The sequence below is a fragment of the Catharus ustulatus genome, chromosome 40 (genome assembly GCF_009819885.2).
Source record: "Catharus ustulatus isolate bCatUst1 chromosome 40, bCatUst1.pri.v2, whole genome shotgun sequence".
Classification (NCBI taxonomy): domain Eukaryota; kingdom Metazoa; phylum Chordata; class Aves; order Passeriformes; family Turdidae; genus Catharus; species Catharus ustulatus.
In genome coordinates, this window is record NC_046260.1 from 46,389 (window position 1) to 54,908 (window position 8,520).

Below are 8,520 nucleotides of genomic sequence, written 5' to 3' on the forward strand. Positions count from 1 at the left end.
ATGGGGTCTTTGGGGTCTCTGTGGGTCCTGGGGTCTCTGTGGGGTCTCTGTGGGGCACAGTGACAACATGACTGCCGCCGCCATCATGGCCGCCCCACAGCTCTACTGGGGTCTCTGTGGGGTCTCTTTGGGGTCTCTATGGGGTCCCTCTGGGATCTCTCAGGTCTCTATGGGGTCTCTGTGGGGTCTTTTTGGGGTCTCTCTGGGATTTCTTTGGGGTTTTTTTGGGATTTCTTTGGGGTCTCTGTGGGGCACCCTGACAACATGGCCGCCGTCGCCATGGCAACCCCCCAGCTCTACTGGTTCGGCCTCATCTGCCGCGGGGCCTGGCGCCTCTTCCGGCCAGCGGGGAGCCCGCCCAGGCCACCCTGAGTGACCACTGGGTGGCCATTGAGTGACCACTGGGTGGGCGCTGAGGGGAAGACCTGAGGGGGGAGCTAGGCCCAGAGCGATGGGGGAGGGGATGGGGTGGCCTGAGGGGTCTCTGTGGGGTCTCTGTGGGGTTTTTGGGGTCTCTGTAGGGTCTGGGGTCTCTGTGGGGCCTCTGTGGGGCACAGTGACAACATGGCTGCCGCCGCCATCATGACCGCCCCACAGCTCTGCTGGGGAGTCTATGGGGTCCATGGGGTGTGTGGGGTCTCTATGAGGTCTCTATGAAGTCTCTGTTGGGTCTTTGGGGTCTTTTTGGGGTCTCCATGGGGTTTTTTGGGATTTCTTTGGGGTCTCTGTGGGGCACACCCTGACAACATGGCTGCCGTCGCCATGGCCGCCCCGCAGCTCTACTGGTTCGGCCTCATCTGCCGCGGGGCCTGGCGCCTCTTCCGGCCGGCGGGGAGCCCGCCCAGGCCGCCCTGGGTGGCCACTGGGTGGCCATTGAGTGACCACTGGGTGGCCACTGGGTGGGCGCTGAGGGGAAGGCCTGAGGGGGGAGCTAGGCCCAGAGCCATGGGGGAGGGGATGGGGTGACCTGAGGGGTCTCTGTGGGGTCTCTGTGGGGTCTTTGGGGTCTCTGTAGGGTCTGGGGTCTCTGTGGGGTCTCTGTGGGGCACGGTGACAACATGGCCGCCGTCGCCATCATGGCGGCCCCACAGCTCTACTGGGGTCTCTATTGGGTCTCTAGGGGGTTTTTTTGGGATTTCTTTGGGGTCTCTATGGGGTCTCTATGGGGTTTCTATGGAGTCTTTGGGATCTCTGTGGGTCCTGGGGTCTCTGTGGGGTCTCTGTGGGGCACGGTGACAAAATGGCCGCCGCCACCATCATGGCCGCCCCACAGCTCTACTGGGGTCTCTGTGGGGTCTCCATGGAGTCCATGAGGTGTGTGGAGTCTCTATGGGATCTCTATGAGGTCTCTGTGGGGTCTTTGGGGTCTCTATAGGGTTTCTTTGAGGTTTCTTTGGGATTTCTTTGGGATTTCTGTGGGGTCTCTGTGGGGCACCCTGACAACATGGCCACCGTCACCATGGCAACCCCCAGCTCTACTGTGGTATCTATGGGGTCTCTATGGGATCTCTTTGGGGTTTGTGGGGTATTTGGGGTTTTTGGGGTCTCTATGGGGTCTCTATGGGGTCTCTGAGGGGTCTTTGGGATTTCTTTGGGGTCTCTGTGGGTTCTTTGGGATTTCTTTGGGGTCTTTGGGGTCCCTATGGGGTTTCTATGGAGTCTTTGGGGTCTCTATGAGGTCTCTGTGGGGCACCCTGACAAAATGGCCGCCGTCGCCATGGCAACCTCACAGCTCTACTGGGGTCTCTGTGGGGTCTCTGTGGGGTCTCTGTGGGGTTTGTGGGGTATTTGGGGTTTTTGGAATCTCTATGGGGTCTCTATGGGGTCTCTGTGGGGTCTCTGTGGGGTCTCTGTGGGGTTTTTTGGAATTTCTTTGGGGTCTTTGGGGTCTCTATGGGGTCTCTGTGGGGTCTGTGAGGTTTCTTTGGGGTCTCTGTGGGGTTTCTTTGGGATTTCTTTGGGGTTTCTTTGAGGTTTCTTTGGGATTTCTGTGGAGTCTCTGTGGGGTCTCTGTGGGGCACGGTGACAACATGGCCACTGCCGCCATCATGGCCGCCCCACGGCTCTACTGGGGTCCCTGTGGGGTCTCTTTGGGTTTTTTGGAATTTCTTTGGGGTCTCTATGGGGTCTTTGGGGTCTCTATGGGGTTTCTGTGGAGTCTTTGGGGTCTCTGTAGGGTCTGGGGTCTCTGTGGGGTCTCTGTGGGGTCTCTGTGGGGTCTCTGTGGGGCACGGTGACAACATGGTCGCCGTCGCCATCATGGCCGCCACACAGCTCTACTGGGGTCTCTGTGGGGTCTCTTTGGGGTCTCTGTGGGGTCTGTATGGGGTCTCTGTGGGGTCTCTGTGGGGCACCCTGAAGGGTTCTGGGGGTTCTATGGGGTCTTTTTGGGGTCTTTGTGGGGTTTCTTTGGGGTCTCTGTGGGGCACCCTGACAACATGGCCGCCGTCGCCATGGCAACCCCCAGCTCTACTGTGGTATCTATGGGGTCTCTGTGGGATCTCTTTGGGGTTTGTGGGGTATTTGGGGTTTTTGGGATCTCTATGGGGTCTCTTTAGGGTCTCTATGGGGTCTTTGGGATTTCTTTGGGGTCTTTGGGGTCTCTATGGGGTTTCTATGGGGTCTCTGTGGGGTCTCTGTGGGGCACCGTGACAACATGGCTGCCGTCGCCATCATGGCAACCCCCAGCTCTATGGGGTCTCTGTGGGGCCGTTTTTGGGGTGAATTTGGGATTTTTTTGGGTTTTTTGGGGGTTGTTTTTGGGGTCCCCCCTCCCCCTCCCCCATTAAAGCTGCTCTGGGAAATTTTGGGGTGTGAGACTCGTTCATTGAGTGACCACTGAGTGACCCCTGAGTGACCAACTGACCAGTGAGTGACCCTGAGTGACCCCTGAGTGACCCTGAGTGACCACTGAGAGACCAGTGCAGATTTTGGGGTCTGAAATGCAAATTTGGGGTAAAAAAACCCCAAAACCCCGGAACTGACCCCAAAAATCCGCGGGAAATCCCAAAATTCACCAGGAGACCCCAAAAATTTTGGGGGAAAATGAAAACACAAAAAAATCCCCAAAAAACCCAAAAAATCCTGGAGAGACCCCAAAAACCTGGAAAGGGAAAACCCCAAATCCCTAAACCCCAAAATCCCCCCTGAAAACACAAAAATCCCCCAAACCCGAAAAAACCCCAAATCCCAAAATTAAAAAAAAAACCCCAAAACCACAAAAACCGAAAAATCCCCAAACCCTAAAAATAATGCCCAAGAAAACCCAAAATTCCTAAAACCCCAAAAACCCCCAAAATGAGAAAAACCCAAAATCCCAAAACCCAAAAAAAGCCCAAACCCCAAAAACCAAAAAACCCAAAAGTCCAAAAATCCCAAACTCCAAAAATCCCAAAATCCCCCAAAAAACCCCAAAACCAAAATCCCTAAAATCCCAAACCCTAAAAACCCCAAATCCCAAAAATCCCCAAACCTCCAAAAAACCCCAAAACAAATCCCCTAAAAACCCCAAAAAGATCCCAAAAAAACCCCACGGGGAAACCCCAAAACCCCAAACCCCAAAAATAAAAAAACCCCAAATCCCAAAAGCGTCAAAAAAAAAAAATTCCCCTCAAAAACCCCAAAATCCCCAAAACCAAGAAAACCCAAAAACCCCAAAACCCCAAACCTCAAAACCCCAAACCAAAAAACCCCAAAACCCCAAAATTAAAAACCACAAAATCCCAAACCCCAAAATCCACAAAACCCCAAAAACTCCAAAACCCCAAAAACCCAAAATCCCAAAAACCCAAAACCCAAATCCCCAAATCTTCAAAAATCCCCAAACTTCAAAAACCCCAAAACCCAAAAACCCCAAAAACCCCAAAACTTCAAAAGTCCCAAAACCCCCAAACCCCAAAGCCCCAAACCCAAAAAACCCCAAACCCAAAAACCCCAAAACCCCAAAAACCAAAAAACCCAAACCCCCAAATCTTCAAAAATCCCAAAACTTCAAAAACCCCAAATCCCAAACCCGAAAAAAACCCAAAAACCCCAAAACCTCAAAAGCAAAAACCCCCAAAACTTCAAAAACCCCAAAACCCTCAAACCCAAAAACCCCAAAACCCCCAAACCCAAAAACCCCAAAACCCCCAAACCCAAAAACCCAAAAATCCCAAACCCCAAAATCCCCAAACACTAAAATAACCCCAAAAACCCCAGAAACCCCAAAACCTCAAACCCCAAAAACCCCAAAAATCCAAAACCCCAAAAACCCCAAATCCCAAAAACTCTACAACCCCAAAACCCCCAAAACCCCAAACTCAAAAAAACCCCAAAACTTCAAAAACCCCAAAACTCCAAAAACCCCAAAACCCAAAACCCCAAAACTCCAAGAACCCCAAACCCAAGAACCCCAAACCCAAAAACCCCAAACCCCAAAACCCAAAACTGCAAAAATCCCAAAACTTCAAAAACCCCAAATCCCAAACCCGAAAAAACCCAAAAACCCCAAAACCTCAAAAGCAAAAACCCCCAAAACTTCAAAAACCCCAAAACCCCCAAACCCAAAAACCCCAAAACTCAAAAATCCCCAAACCCCCAAACCCCAAAGCCCCAAACCCAAAAAACCCCAAACCCCAAAAACCCCAAACCCCAAAAACCAAAAAACCCAAACCCCCAAATCTTCAAAAATCCCAAAACTTCAAAAACTCCAAATCCTAAACCCGAAAAATCCCAAAAACCCCAAAACCCCAAAACTCCAAAAACCCCAAAACTCCAAAAACCCCAAAACCCCAAAACTCCCAAAACCCCAAAACCCCAAAACCAAAAACCCCAAAACCCCAAAAACCCCAAAACCCCAAACCCAAAAAACCCAAAAAACCCAAACCCCAAAATCCCCAAACACTAAAATAACCCCAAAAATCCCAGAAACCCCAAAACCTCAAACCCCAAAAACCCCAAAAATCCAAAACCCCAAAAACCCCAAATCCCAAAAACTCTACAACCCCAAAACCCCCAAATCCCCAAACTCAAAAAAACCCCAAAACTCCAAAAACCCCAAAACCCAAAACCCCAAAACTCCCAAAACCCCAAACCCAAAAACCCCAAAACCCAAAAACCCCAAACCCCAAACCCCCAAATCTTCAAAAATCCCAAAACTTCAAAAACCCCAAATCCCAAACCCGAAAAAACCCAAAAACCCCAAAACCTCAAAAGCAAAAACCCCCAAAACTTCAAAAACCCCAAAACCCTCAAACCCAAAAACCCCAAAACCCAAAAACCCCAAAACTTCAAAAGTCCCAAAACCCCCAAACCCCAAAGCCCCAAACCCAAAAAACCCCAAACCCCAAAACCCCAAAACCCCAAACCCCAAACCCCCAAATCTTCAAAAATCCCAAAACTTCAAAAACCCCAAACCTTCAAACCCAAAAACCCCAAAACCCCCAAACCCAAAAACCCCAAAATCCCCAAACCCCAAAATCCCCAAACTCAAAAAAACCCAAAAACCCCAAAAACCCCAAAACTCAAAAATCCCAAAACCCCAAACTCTTGTAGGGTTTGGGGGGGATTTGGGGTTTTTGGGGTTTTGGGGGTTTTGGGGTTTTTGGGTTTGGGGTTTTTGGGTTTTTGGGGTTTTGGGGTTTTGGGGTTTGGGGTTTTTGGGTTTTGGGGTTTTTGGGGTTTTGGGATTTTTGGGGTTTGGAGTTTGGGAATTTGGAGTTTTGGGGTTTTTGGGTTTTGGGGTTTTGGGGTTTCTGGGTTTTTGGAGTTTTGGGGTTTTGGGGTTTTGGGGTTTTTTGGGGTTTTGGGTTTTGTAGGGTTTGGGGGGAATTTGGGGGTTTTTGGGGTTAGGGGTTTTGGGGATTTTGGAGTTTTGGGGTTTTGGGGTTTTTGGGGTTTTGGGGGTTTTGGGATTTTGGGTTTTGGGGTTTTTGGGTTTTGGGGTTTTTTTGGGGTTTTGGGTTTTGGGGTTTTTGGAGTTTTGGGGTTTTGGAGTTTTGGGGTTTTGGAGTTTTGGGGTTTTGGGGTTTTTGGGTTTTGGGTTTTTTGGATTTTTGGGATTTTGGGATTTTGGGGTTTTTGGGTTTTTGAAGTTTTGATTTTTTTGGGTTTTTAGGGTTTTGGGAGTTTTGGGATTTGTGGGGTTTTGGGGTTTTGGGTTTTGGGGTTTTGGGGTTTTTGGGTTTTTGGGGTTTGGGGTTTTTGGGTTTTAGGGTTTGGGGATTTGGGGTTTTTGGAGTTTTGGAGTTTTGGGGTTTTTGGGTTTTTGGGATTTTGGGATTTTGGGGTTTTTGGGTTTTTGGGTTTGGGGTTTTTGGGGTTTTGGATTTTTGTGGTTTTGGGATTTTGGGGTTTTTGGGTTTTTGGGGGTTTTGGGATTTTGGGTTTTTGGGGTTTTGGGGATTTTTCGGGATTTGCAGTTAATGGGGTTTGGGGAATTTGGGAGATTTGGGGTTTTTGGGGGGGATTTGGGGTTATGGGGTTTGGGGTTTTGGGATTTGGTGGTTTTGGGGTTTTTGGGTTTTTTTGGGATTTTGGGGTTTTGAGTTTTTGGGTTTGGGGTTTTTGAGGGAATTTCTTTTGGGATTTTGGATTTGGGGTTTTGGGGTTTTTTTCAGGTTTGGGCCTTCTTGGGTTTTGGGATTCGGATTTTGGGGTTTTGGGGTTTTGGGGTTTTGGGGCTTTTGAGGGTTTTTGGGGTTTTGGGGGTTTTTTTGGGTTTTGGAGTTTTTGGGGATTTTTGGGGTTTTTGGAGGTTTTTTGGGTTTGGGGTTTTTTTGGGCACTGTTTGGTGCTTTGGGGTTTTTGGGGTTTCTGGGATTTTGGGATTTTTTTCAGGTTTGGGAATTTTGGGGTTTTTTGGGGTTTGGGGTTTGTTGGAGTTTGGGAATTTGGGTTTTTGGAGGATTTGGGATTTTAGGGGATTTTGGGGGGATTTGGGGTTTTTTGAGTTTTGGGATTTGGGGTTTTTGGGGTTTTGGGGTTTTGGATTTTGGGGTTTTGGGGATTTTTGGGGTTTTGGGGTTTTGGGGTTTTGGAGTTTTGGAGTTTTTGGGTTTTTGGGTTTGGGGGTTTTTGGGTTTTTGAAGTTTTGATTTTTTTGGGGTTTTGGGGTTTTGGGAGTTTTGGGATTTGTGGGGTTTTTGGGTTTTGGGGTTTTGGGGTTCTGGGTTTTGGGGTTTTTGGGTTTTGGGGTTTTGGGGTTTTTGGGATTTTGGGTTTTTGGGTTTTGGGGTTTTTGGAGTTTTGGGGTTCTGGGTTTTGGGGGTTTTGGGTTTTTGAAGCTTTGATTTTTTTGGGTTTTTGGGGCTTTTTGGGGGAATTTGGGGTTATGGGGTTTGGGGAGTTTTGGGGTTTTTTGGGGGGTTTGTGGGGTTTGGGGATTTTGGGGGTTTTGGGGTTTTTTGGGGGGTTTGGGGTTTTTTTGAGTTTTTGGAGTTTTGGGGGTTTTGGGTTTTTTGGGGTTTTTTGGGGGGTTTGGGGCTTTTTTGAGGGGGTTTTGGGATTTCGGGTTTTTGGGGTTTGGGGCTTTTTGGGGTTTTTGATTTTTGGGATTTGGGGTTTTTTGGAGTTTGAGAGTTTGGGGTTTTTTGGGGGGGTTTTGGTTTGGGGTTTTGGGTTTTTTGGGGTTTGGGGTTTTTTGGAGTTTGGGAATTTGGGGTTTTGGAGGATTTGGGGTTTTAGGGGATTTTGGGTTTGGGGGTTTTGGGGTTCTGGGTATTTTGGGGGATTTTTTGGTTTTGGTTTTGGGGTTTTTTTGGGGATTTCTTTTGTATTTGGGGATTTTGGATTTGGGGTTTTTGGGGTTTTGGGTTTTGGGTTTTTTTGGGGGATTTCTTTTGGGATTTGGGATTTTTTTGAGTTTTTTTTCAGTGTTTGGGGTTTTGGTTTTTGTTCCCTTTTTGGTTTTTGGGTTTTTGGGTTTTTGTGGTTTTGGGGTTTTGAGGTTTTGGGGTTTTGGTTTTTTGACTTTTCTCGGTTTTCCAGATTTTTGGGTTTTCAGTTTTGGTTTTTTTGGGGGGGTTTTGGGATATTTTTTTTTGAGTTTTTGAAGCTTTTGGGGTTTTTTGGTTTTTTGGGGTTTTTTTTAATTATTATTTTGGGATTTCTGGGTTTTGGGGTTTTTGGAATTTGGTGATTTTGGGGATTTTGGTTTTTCAATAATTTTGGGATTTCGGTTTTTTGGGGGTTTGGGATGTGATGATTTTGGGGTTTTGGGGTTTTCAGCATTTTGGGATTTCGGAGTTTTGAGGATTTTGCAATTTGGGGATTTGGGGATTTTTTAGGGGGGATTTTTGGGTTTTTTTGAGATTTTTTTTTTTTTATTAATTTTTTGGGATTTTTTATTTGGGATCTTTTTGGGATTTTTTTTTTGAGATCTTTTGGGATTTTTTTTCCTGGGATCTTTTGGGGAATTTTTTGGGATTTTTGAGGGTTTTTTGGGAATTTTTTGCTATTTTTGGGGATTTTTTATTCGGGATCCTTTTGGGATTTTTTGGGGATTTTTTTTTTATTTTTTTGGGATTTTTTTGGAATATT

The 8,520-nt window shown here is 47.6% G+C and overlaps 1 pseudogene; it reads left to right on the top strand.

Annotated features, from left to right (window-relative positions):
• Positions 1-66: 66 nt before the first annotated feature.
• Positions 67-2,676, top strand: LOC122149477 (annotated as a pseudogene).
• Positions 2,677-8,520: the final 5,844 nt, after the last annotated feature.